The 10,717-nt window shown below is 46.6% G+C and overlaps 1 long non-coding RNA gene across 1 annotated transcript; it reads right to left on the reverse strand.

The window, feature by feature from the left end:
- Positions 1–1,858: 1,858 nt before the first annotated feature.
- LOC139081014 (uncharacterized) lies at positions 1,859–8,472 on the reverse strand. Its single transcript, XR_011535946.1, has 2 exons — positions 6,053–8,472; positions 1,859–5,276 (listed from the first exon to the last, which is right to left on the reverse strand). It is a non-coding gene; the product is annotated as an uncharacterized lncRNA (long non-coding RNA).
- Between the last annotated feature and the right edge of the window lie 2,245 nt (positions 8,473–10,717).

The raw sequence follows: 10,717 nt of genomic DNA on the forward strand, positions 1-10,717 counted from the left end.
CTGTAGTCCTTAGAAGCCACTTATTTCCCCTTTGTGAAAGGGTACAACTGGATCTAATAGCACGACACCCCTTTCTCTTAAGAATTTTCAGGTGTTTTTATTGTAGTAAAATATACATAACAATATTTATCATTTTAACCATTTGTAAGTGCACAATTCAGTGACACTAAATATACTTACAATGTTGTATAACCATCACCACTATCTATACTCAAAACTTTTTCATCATCCCCAGCAAATGCTCTGTCCCCATGAAATAATAGCTCCCCTCTCCTCCCCCAGGCCCTGGTAACCTCTGTTCTACTTTCTGACTCTATGGATTTTCCTGTTGTAGGCACCTCATATAAGTGGAACCATACACTATTCGTCCTCCTGCGCCTGGCTTTTTTCACTGAGCATAATATTTTCAGGATCCATCCATGTTATAGCATATAGCAAAATTTAATTCATTTTTAGGGCTGGCCCCGCAGCCAAGTGGTTAAGTTCATGTGCTCTGCCTCAGAGACTCAGGGTTTCACCGGTTCAGATCCTGGGCGCTGCCATGGCACCACTCATCAGGCCGTGCTGAGGCAGTATCCCATATAGCAGAACTAGAAGAGCCTATAACGAGGATATACAATTATGTACTTGTGGGCTTTGGGAGAAGAAGAAGAAAAGAACAGATTGGCAACACATGTTAGCTCAGGACCAATCTTTAAAAAACAAAAAAGAAAGAAAGAAAGAAAAGGAGAGAAAGCCCTGACCTAAAATATTTTTAAAAACAAATTTAAAAAAAGTAATTCCTTTTTATAGCTGAATAATATTCCATTGTGTATATAGATCACATTTTGTTTATCCACTCATCTGTTGATGGACACTTGAGTTTCCACCTTTTGGTTACTGCGAATAATGTTGCTGGGAACATGGGTGTACAAATATCTTTTCAAGCCCCTACTTTCAACTCTTTTGGAAATACATCTAAGAGTAGAATTGTTGGGTCATATGGTAATTCAATGTTCACCCTTCTGAGAAACCACCAAACTGTTTTCCAAAGTGGCTGCACCATTTCACATTCCTACCAGCAATTTATCAGGGTTCTAATGTCTCCACATTCTCACCAACACTTGTTATTTTCTGAGGGTTTTTTATTATAGCCATCTTAGCATGTGTGAAATGTTACTTAATAATATTTTTAAACATAAAAATCATACATGAATCTTGTTTTAAGAAATTCAAACCCAGAACAGAATAAAAGGAGAAAGTCTGTTTCACTGCAGCCCCCTCCAAGCACCTTCCTCTCTCCAGAGAAAACCACTGTTAACAGTTTGGTGTGATCCATCCAGACCTTCTTCTCTGCCGTTATAAGCTTACATAGGTAAGAACGTAAGATTATACATAATGGGTATGCATACATTATGTCAGTAATGTCAGTTTCCATCCTACTTTCCACTCATTCCACTGTTCTTTCTGTTAGAGAAGTTCCATTTCTGAAATCTCGCCCTAAAGCTTATGCCACTGGTTATAATGTGGTCTTTGACTCCCAGGAAGAGTGAACTGTGGGGGTAATTTTGTCGCCAGCAGCAGAACTTTGGTGTCTATCTCATGCAGAATGCATTTCCTAGAAGGCTTCAGGCCTGTACTGGGATGACCTTCTATCACTTATACCAGCAACTCTTCATGCTACTTCCTCTCTCTGAAATTACCTTCTTTCGTCTGGAAAAAAAAAAGAACTTAGAAAGATTTTCTCACTTTTGAAGAAAACAACTGTCCAACATTTCCAAATGGGAAATAGGCAGCGTTTGATGGGAGATCGCCCTCTGCTGGCTGTATTAGTTAGGATTCTCCAGTGAAACAGAACCAACAGGAGAATGTGTATATAATTATATGTATGTGTGTGTATGTGTGTGTTTATATATACATAGAGAGAGAGACAGATTTATTGTAAGGAGTTGGCTCACATGAGTATGGAGGCTGACAAGTCCCAAGATCTATAGGGTGAGTCAGCAAGCTGGAGACCCCAGAGAGTGCATGATGAAGTTCCAGTCTGAAGGCTGGCAGGCTCAAGATCCAGAAAGAACCGATGTTTCAATTTGAGTCAGAAGGCAGGAAAAAGCTGATGTTCCAGTTCAAAGGAGGAACTCTTTCTCTCTTACTCAGGGGAAGGGTCAGCCTTTTTGTTCTATTCAGGCCTTCCACTGATCGGATGAGGCCCACTCACATTAGGGAGGGCCATCTGCTTTTCTCAGTTTATAAATTTAAATGTTAATCTCATCTGAAAACAACATCACAGAAACACCCAAAATAATGTTTGACGCCTCATGGCCCAGTCAAGTTGACACATAAAAGCAGCCATGATGCTGGTCACGCGAGCCTCTTTGGGGGCCTCGACCCAGGGCAGGACACTGTGGTGCATTTAAGAACTTAAAAATGGAAATCATGTAAGCCAAACTGGAGAGAAAGAGAATAAGATAAACCATTCAGTTTTCACTTAAGAAGTATTTAAACTAACCGAAGCAAGGAGCACATCGTCTTACCTGGAGAACAGAGTGATAGAGTAGAAAGGGCAAGAACTTTCAAGTCAGAAACTCTGAGCCTGAGTCGCAGCTTCCATGCTCAACCTCCCCGAACCTCAGCTGCTTTATTTGTAAAACGGGGTAAAAATAATCCCCGCTCAACACTGCTAATGCAGGAATCAAGTCCTTTCTCAACCAGCAAGAGTTTGGGAAACCCTGGGTCTTGGAGTTATAGGCCACTGTGCCTAGAACGAGCTGTTAAACCTGACTGGCAAGAGAGAGGAATTGGCTGTGGATGAGGAAATGACCAAGAACTTGGGAGAAAATAATAATTATATTTTGAAGTTCATAATAATAATAGACAAGCTTGGGTGGATGTCAGCCATGAGCTTACAGGAGAAGACCTGAGAAGGCAGACTCTGGGAGGAAAAGGGCAGAAAGCAAAATAGCACACAACACAATTTGTGGTCTTATTGTTAGGGACTCTAGAAGGGAAAGTGGCTGCTGAATGATGGGGATTCTAAAAAGGCAAAATCTGCCTGTATCACTTCAAATTCCAGAGCAAAAGTTGCTCCAGAAATTTCCCAGTCTCAAGTAATCCAAACAGGGTTTTTTAAAAAAGTCAGCCATGTGGCTATGCAGGAAGACCTCCAAATGAGCTCATATTGTGAAAAGATACATGCTTCCACCCTTGCTCCCATAGGCAACTCTCAACCCAGCCGCCAATGCAAGGCAGATTACTTTCCTGCACAGAGGTCAGTGATGACATCCGTCACCCACAGAACATAACCCTTACTTATGGGGTTTGCAAGGCCTTACCTTACCCGACCCCTGCCCCCTTTGGCAGCCTGCCATTTTTCACTTTGTTCACTGTGCTGCAGCCACATGTGTCTCCTCATTGTTCCTCACTCAAGCCCAGCCTGCTGCTGCCTCAGGGCCTTTGCACTTGCTGTTCCCTCTGTCTGGGTACTCTTCCCCTGACCTCTGCATGGCTTCAAATCCTTGTTTGAATGTTATCTCCACAGATAGGCCTTCCCTGACCCTCCTGTCTAAAATAGCACCCCCTCATCCTTTTCTAACTCCTTATCTGCTTAATTTTCTTGAGGTTTTTTACTGTCTGTCTCTTTCACAAGAATGTAAATCCCATGGGGCCGAGGACTGTATTTCATTCACTTCAGGGGCTGGGTCAGAATAGGTGCTCATTATGTATTTGGTGAATGCATGAACAAATAAATGCAAAAGATAGAGGCAAGAACAGATCTAATGATGGGTTCAAAAGGAAGCAAAGGTGTAGATCCCAAAGAATAATTTCAGGGAGGCTAAAGCTGAAAACGGATTGAAGCTTTCAAAAACTGCTGAAGACAGATAAGTAAAAGGCCATTTAGTCAGTGTAAGGAGGGGAAAGAGTAACTTCTTGGAAGAAAATAAATCCTCTTTTGTTGGCATTTTCCTTCAAGAAGATTGATTTTCAAGCTAAAAAAGGCTAGAGGGAAGAGGGGGGAGATGGCAGGAAATCCAGGCGAGAGGTGAGGCTGGATCCTGGAGGCCCCAACAAGCGAATGGTTGCCAGGAGGTCTAGACAGGGACAGAGACAGCGCTGTAGATCCCCAGGCCCCGGAGCAGCAAGGAAGCAGCAGTCTCAGGCCCTCAGGCATGGCCTGGAAATGGTGCTAGACTGCACCATTTCCCGCAGAAAATACCCAGCAGGGCCAGGAAACAGGCAGATCTCAGGGAATGCCTGTGTGGACAGAGGACATCAACACCAGGTGCCACACACAACACTACAACACAATGCTATGGGTTAGCACAATTCTCCCCATGCCCCAAATGGCAATGTACAATTCTTGGACAGTGGGTCTGAATCTTTTTTGGCTCACGGACTCTTTGAACAAATCTGATGAAAACTGCCTGCCTGCTTGTACCCACAAATTGTGCAGGTCATTTCAGAAGATTTAAGAAGCTCCTCAGGGTAAGTACAAGTGTAACTCCTGAAATATAAGTGTCTGCGTTAGGAATCCCTGTTTTAATACCCCTATATCGCACCACTGGGATGAATGATGTAACTCCCAAACCCTATAGTTGAAGACTGCAGCCAAATTCTGGATTTATTCACTCAACAAACATTTCTTGCATGCTGTGTGTAAGGCTCAGTTCTGAGCTCTTTAGCTATATTAGCTCATTTGATCCTCACAACTACCCTTGGGGTGGGCTCTATTAATAACTCCCCTTTGACAGATGAAACCAGTGAGGTACTAAGGCTTTAGGTATCTTGCCAGGGGTCACATAATGGGACTTCACTAGTCCAGCTCAGGAGACATTTCGCTGCTGCTCCATGGTGCCCCTCACGACGTGGGCGTCTGCTCTTTCAGATAGTCAGGTTGATCCTGACAGCATTTCTCTGAAACTGTGCGAGGCAGGTTAGAAACAACAACCTGGCCAACACCGCCATCTGAGGCTCTGTCACTCTACTTACTCATCTTTCCCATGCTTTTCTGACTCAGTCTGTAACCATGAGTGTACCTTTTGGACCTATTTGTATGAGAGATTGCACAAATATTTTCTCACGAATATCTCCTAAGGAGATGGCTTCACATCCACGTACAATCTTTTACTCCAAATTGAGAAAAAAAGCTTTCAGGTGGCAACACTGCACACCCCCAAGCGATCATGGACGTCTCAGAAGAGGCCACATCCAGCGCGCATGGAGTGACGAGCTCTGCAGCGGAGAGTCCAAGTCCAGGTTTCGTTTCCTCGACATCACCATGTGCACTCCTGGTCAGGACACTGCGGGGAACAGAGGAAGTTTTTCAGTAAGAGAGATGTATGAGTTTGCTGGGGCTGCTGTGATGAGGCACCACAGACCGGGTGCCTCAAACAACAGAAACGGACCGTCTGCCAGTTCCGGAGGCCAGAAGTCCGAGATCAAGGCGCGGGCAGGGTTGGCTCCTTTTGAGGGCTGAGGGAAGGATGCGTTCCAGGCCTCTCTCCTTGGCTTGTAGACGGCCGTCTTTTCCCTGTCTTCTCATCGTCTCCCCTCTGTGTGTGTCTGTGTGTCCACATGTCCCCTTTTTAAGGACATCTGTCAGATTAGATTAGGACCCACCCTAACGACCACACTTTAACTTCATCACCTCTGTGAAGACCCTGTCTCCAAATAAGGTCACATTCTGAGGTCCTGGGGGGTAGGACACCCACATGTTAAGGGAACACAATTCAAACCATAACAAGGAATAGGGGTCAGGGGAAAAAAAGAGCCATGGAACACTAGAATTTTTTAATGAGTCAATAAGTCCTTGCTAGAGGATCAACAAAGCTAGTAAATGAGTGAGCCAGACTGTGGGCAGAGCCTTGCCCCAGGCCCGAAGCACAGCTATGAAGACATCAAAGACACAGCTGTGCCCCTCCCAGAGAACTGCTCCGTGTGGCTCAATAAGGCCATGTAGCAGGGAAACAATTTTCTCTGCACACACTCAGAATGCAAACATGTCATGTTCTTCTCTTTTAATTAGACTTAAGCAAGCACCCAAGCTGACAAGCTAGCATTCCATCAGTGTCCGTACCTAGTGGCTTTTCTGAGGGGTCTACAGCCCTGCCAGGATTCTCTCCACTATGGCATCCTCTCCATCACACTCCAAGGCTGTTTGGGACCACAGCCCTCCAGGGGTACTGAGAAGATCCAGCTTGAACCGCTGTCGGATTCCAGGTGATTCGGTGCCTTGGAGCCTCTCCATCCTGGCACCCCACCTAATGGCAAAGGATACATCTGCAAGGCTGCTGTCTCAGAATCCCAGCTGGGAAGTAGTGCACAAGTCCTCTCTACTCTCAAACAAAAGTTTTCCTGGAAGGAGGGAGCTCTGAGGGGGAGTTTCATATGAAGAAAAGAATACAGATTTGGGGAAAAGATAGGAGCAACATTTTAAGAGGGACAATGGCAGAGGCCTAGGTACGTGGATAGAACTTAACTTTATGCCAAGGTTAACACACATAGGCACTTAGGACAGAACAGTCCAAGCTAAGATAAAAACAGGCTAATGCACAGTGACCGTCAGCGGCCAAGAGGAGTGGATTGGCTCTACATGAAGCTGTGGGTGGGAGCATGACCCACTGCATGCTCACCAGGTGTCAGTGCTACGCTATACACCGGACACTTGTTAGCTTCCTTTGACCTCACAGCACCCCTATTTTCCAGATGAGGAAACAGAAGCTCAAGATAGTTCATTCATGTCACTCTAAGGCCACAGCTAATGAGCATAAGAGTTGGGATTTAAACCAGATATGACTAAGTCTGAAGGCTAAGCTCCTTCCCTGAAGGTGGCAGTTAAGGGGGATCAGTGGGGAGAAGCTAGAGAAGAGGTGACTTGGCTTCCAGACACATCAAGTTCTGACGGTGATGTTCTAGAAATGGGCCCAGAGCCCCTGTGAGAGTTTTGGGCACTGCTGATGAAGATTTGGGTCACAAAATGTGTCTGATATGTCACAGCATGGCACGCTGGGATGGCGTCACTGTTTCACAGCTGCAATCAGTGCAGACTGATTACTTTTGCTACAATTGAAGATGCACGATATTCCAGTGACTTCTAGAATATAGGATGGTTTTTTTTTCTTTTTTTGGTGAGGAAGATTGGCCCTGAGCTAACAATCTTCCTCTTTTTTTATTTTCTCCCCAAAGCCCCGGTACATAGTTGTATATCCTAGTTGTAGGTCATTCTAGTTCTTCTATGTGGGATGCCGCCACAGCATGGCTTAATAAGTAGTGTGTAGGTCCAAGCCCAGGATCCCAAAGTGCAAAACCCAGGCTGCTGAAGCATAGTGTGCAAACTTAACCACTCAGCCATGGGGCCAGGCCCTAGAATATAAGATGTTGAGCTGAGCAGGTCAAGAGACATAGAGCGGAGGAGGGAGCCACTTGCTGTAAGACACTGATCACAACAGCCATGGAGGGCTCAAAAAAGGGTAGTTCCTGGACTGTAGGGGAACTTGGCTTCATGGGGGAGCACCATCAAGGAGCAAGCAGTTCTAGTCCAACCGAAGAGTGACTAAGTGTGTAGTGGGATGACTGTTGGCTGTTTTCTATGGAGGTGTGATTGAGTTGTAATCATGGGTAAAGTGTTGTTTTGAGTGTATTACTCCCGTTGAGTCTGCTGCCCAAAATCCTAGTATTTGACAGTATGACAAAAACAAAAGTTTCCAATCTGATAGAGGGTGAAAGGATGTCAAGAGGCCCCCTAGAGCAGCCAGTATGCCTTTCCTCCCTTCCATGCCCTGTCATCCTTCTGAGTCCAGCAGCTCTTCCACGTCTAAAAGGACAGAAACTGAGCTACCTCCTTTCTTTAAACAACTTCCTTAGATAGATTCTACTTATATTAAGTTTGAGTATGACTACCCATGAATCCAGCTGTTTACAGCAGTTCGAACACTTTGGAGCAAAGAAAAGACTAATCCACCAGAGAGTTCTTTCAAGGAAACTTAGTATGTCCCAGAGTTACTAGGACGGCCCTCAAGGCCCAACAGGAACTGATTTCTTCTCCCTCCCCATCCCATCCACCGTCCTCCTCTAAAGCCCCCGTTCCCACCATCCCCCTGGATATCTCTGCCACATATTCATAGGAACTGACCCCAGCTCCCTCTTCTCCCTGACCCCACCATGCCCCTACAGCTCTCTGCTCCAGCCCCATATGAAGGCACTTCTGCTCCCTCTCCACCCACATCCCTGCCATCTCCATATGGCTCTCTCCGGCACATCTTACATCAACTTCAGCTCCCTCTCCTTTCCAATACCTAGCCCAACATGGAATGCCCTCTCTCTCTCTCTCCACCCCTCCATACCCCTGCACTTCTCTACTCCACCCTCACATGAACTAACCTCTGCTCCCATTCCCCTCAACTCCACCTGCATACCTCTGGTCAAGCTTCACATGAAGGAATCTCTGCTCCCTCCTCCTCTCCCTTCCCCTCAACTCCCAGAGTTCTCGGGTTCATACTCACATGAACCAATATCTGCATTCTCTATGTCAAAATCCCACCCCCACTCCCCTATAGCTCTCCGGTCCAGTCCAACATGAACTGACCTTTGTACTCCTTCCCTCCCCATCACCCCTGATCCCACTACAGCTCTCTGCAGGGCTGAACATGAACTAATACCTGCTCCCTCCTCCTCGCCATCACCCCCAAGCTCCCACAGCTTTAGTCCATCTGCACATGAACTAACCCTTGCTCCCTTTCCCCTCCCTCCCTACTCACTCTTTCCTGCCCATAAGCACTGACCTCAGTCCCTCTACTTTTCAGTCCCCTCTCACCCCCTAGTATCTGTCTGGTCCATCCCCAATTGAACTGACTTCTGCTACTTCCCCAACTCCACTCCACCCTATTTCCCCTACATCTCTCTGGTCCACCCACAAAGGCTGACCCCTGTTCCCCTCTCTCTCTGCCAATCCCCCTTCATACCCCTCCAGGTCTGTAGACCATCCTCGTGAGCTGACCTGCCCTGCCTCTCCCTATCTACCTCCACACACTCCAGATCTTACCTAACCACTCCCCATACATCTCCCTGGTCCAGTCCCACAGAAACTAACCTCCTCTACTTCTCTGTCCCTACCCGACCCTGCTGCCATCTCCCCTACATCTCTTGGTCCAGTCCCATGTGAGCTGACCTCTGCTCTTCTCCCTCCCCATCACCCACCACTCACTCTACAACTGTCTGCATAATCTGCACCTGCAATGACCTCTCCTACTATTCCTTCCCCATCCCTCTCAACCTTTCCATCTATCTGGTCCAGTTCCACATGAACTTACCACAGCCCCCTTTCCACCCACATCCCCCTCCCCTTACAGCTCTCTTGTCTGCCTCCACATGAACTGGCCCTGGTTCCCTCTAAGTCCCCATCTTCCTGACCTCCCTGCAACTCTCTGCCCCCATCCCACATCCACTGGTTTGTGCTCTGTCTCTGTCCCCATCCTCTCCACTGAGCAACTGCAAACCTATCTGAGAATGGCTGCCAGGTGCGGATGGTGAGTACGTTATGCTTGTTTTTATCCTCAGGGATAACACGTTACTTACCACTCTCCCTCCCCCCAAGAGATTCCTGATGATTTCATTTATGAGAACATTAAGCAGGAGGAGATAAGAACGTTTGGAGGGTGACAGTTAACAGTAAAATGAGAAGTAGGGCCCAGTCTTTTCACTCCTTTCCAATATTGTATGTACTTTATCAGATCATATGCCCTTTATCAGAAAACAGCAGTGCAACAAAGGTCATATCCTCCCAGGAAGTGCTGTCAACTCTACCTTGGGGACAGTAGTCATAAAAGCTTCATGGACCCATATGTAACAAGAAAGCTTATGTGATAAGCAGACCAAAGGACTGAGAGTGAGAACAAACACTTCTGAAATGCCTCCTTATTGGATACCGTAAAGCCAGGCCCTTTATGTAAGTTTTCATTGCCCCCACCCCCCCAGTGATTCCGGGTTAAGCACAACTCTTCTCCCCATTGCACAGACAAGGAACCCGAGACACCCAGAGAAATAGCTTGTCCCAAATAACCCAGCCAGGAAGTGCTGGAGCCCATGTGAGAAGCCAGGTCTGAGGCTACTCTGGGTTCCCCAACAGTCATGTTTCTCAAGGAGCAGTCCCTCCTGCAGCAGATGCATCTGAGGGGCCCCAAGTCCCCCAGGATGAGGCCCAGGGTCACACAGGGTTGCAAGTTGAAATACAAAACACCCAGGTCAAGTTGAATTTCATACCAACAATGAATAAACAACAAAAAGTCCAAATGGGATATACTTGTACTAAAATAAGTTTGTTGCTGATCTGAAACTCAAATTGACCCACGTGTTCTCTTTTTGTTAGCTAAATCAGGCAACCCTATCCCAGGATTAGGATGCCCCCACATGCAAAACCCATTCCCTCCCTCTCCTCGGGTGGGTGAATGAGCATTCCCTTGTTGTTGTAGTGCGTTTCCATTCCCCCTCGCCCCTTCTTGCTCCCCACCCTCAGCCTGGGGCAGAGATTTTAATGCTATCTGCCAGGGCTTCTCTTATAGGTCATCCCGTGTAGGGCCAGGAGCGGGCTGGACAAGGTCACTCAACCCAACCTGACACTGAGATTCTGAGACACCATCCACCAAATAAACTGACCAGAGGTTGGCTGAATTCAACTTACTGTGCTAATAACCTGGCTTTCCCTGATTTGTCCAAGCACAAATTACCAATAAGACTCTTTTTCGGC

This window comes from Equus przewalskii, chromosome X, assembly GCF_037783145.1.
Source record: "Equus przewalskii isolate Varuska chromosome X, EquPr2, whole genome shotgun sequence".
NCBI lineage: Eukaryota > Metazoa > Chordata > Mammalia > Perissodactyla > Equidae > Equus > Equus przewalskii.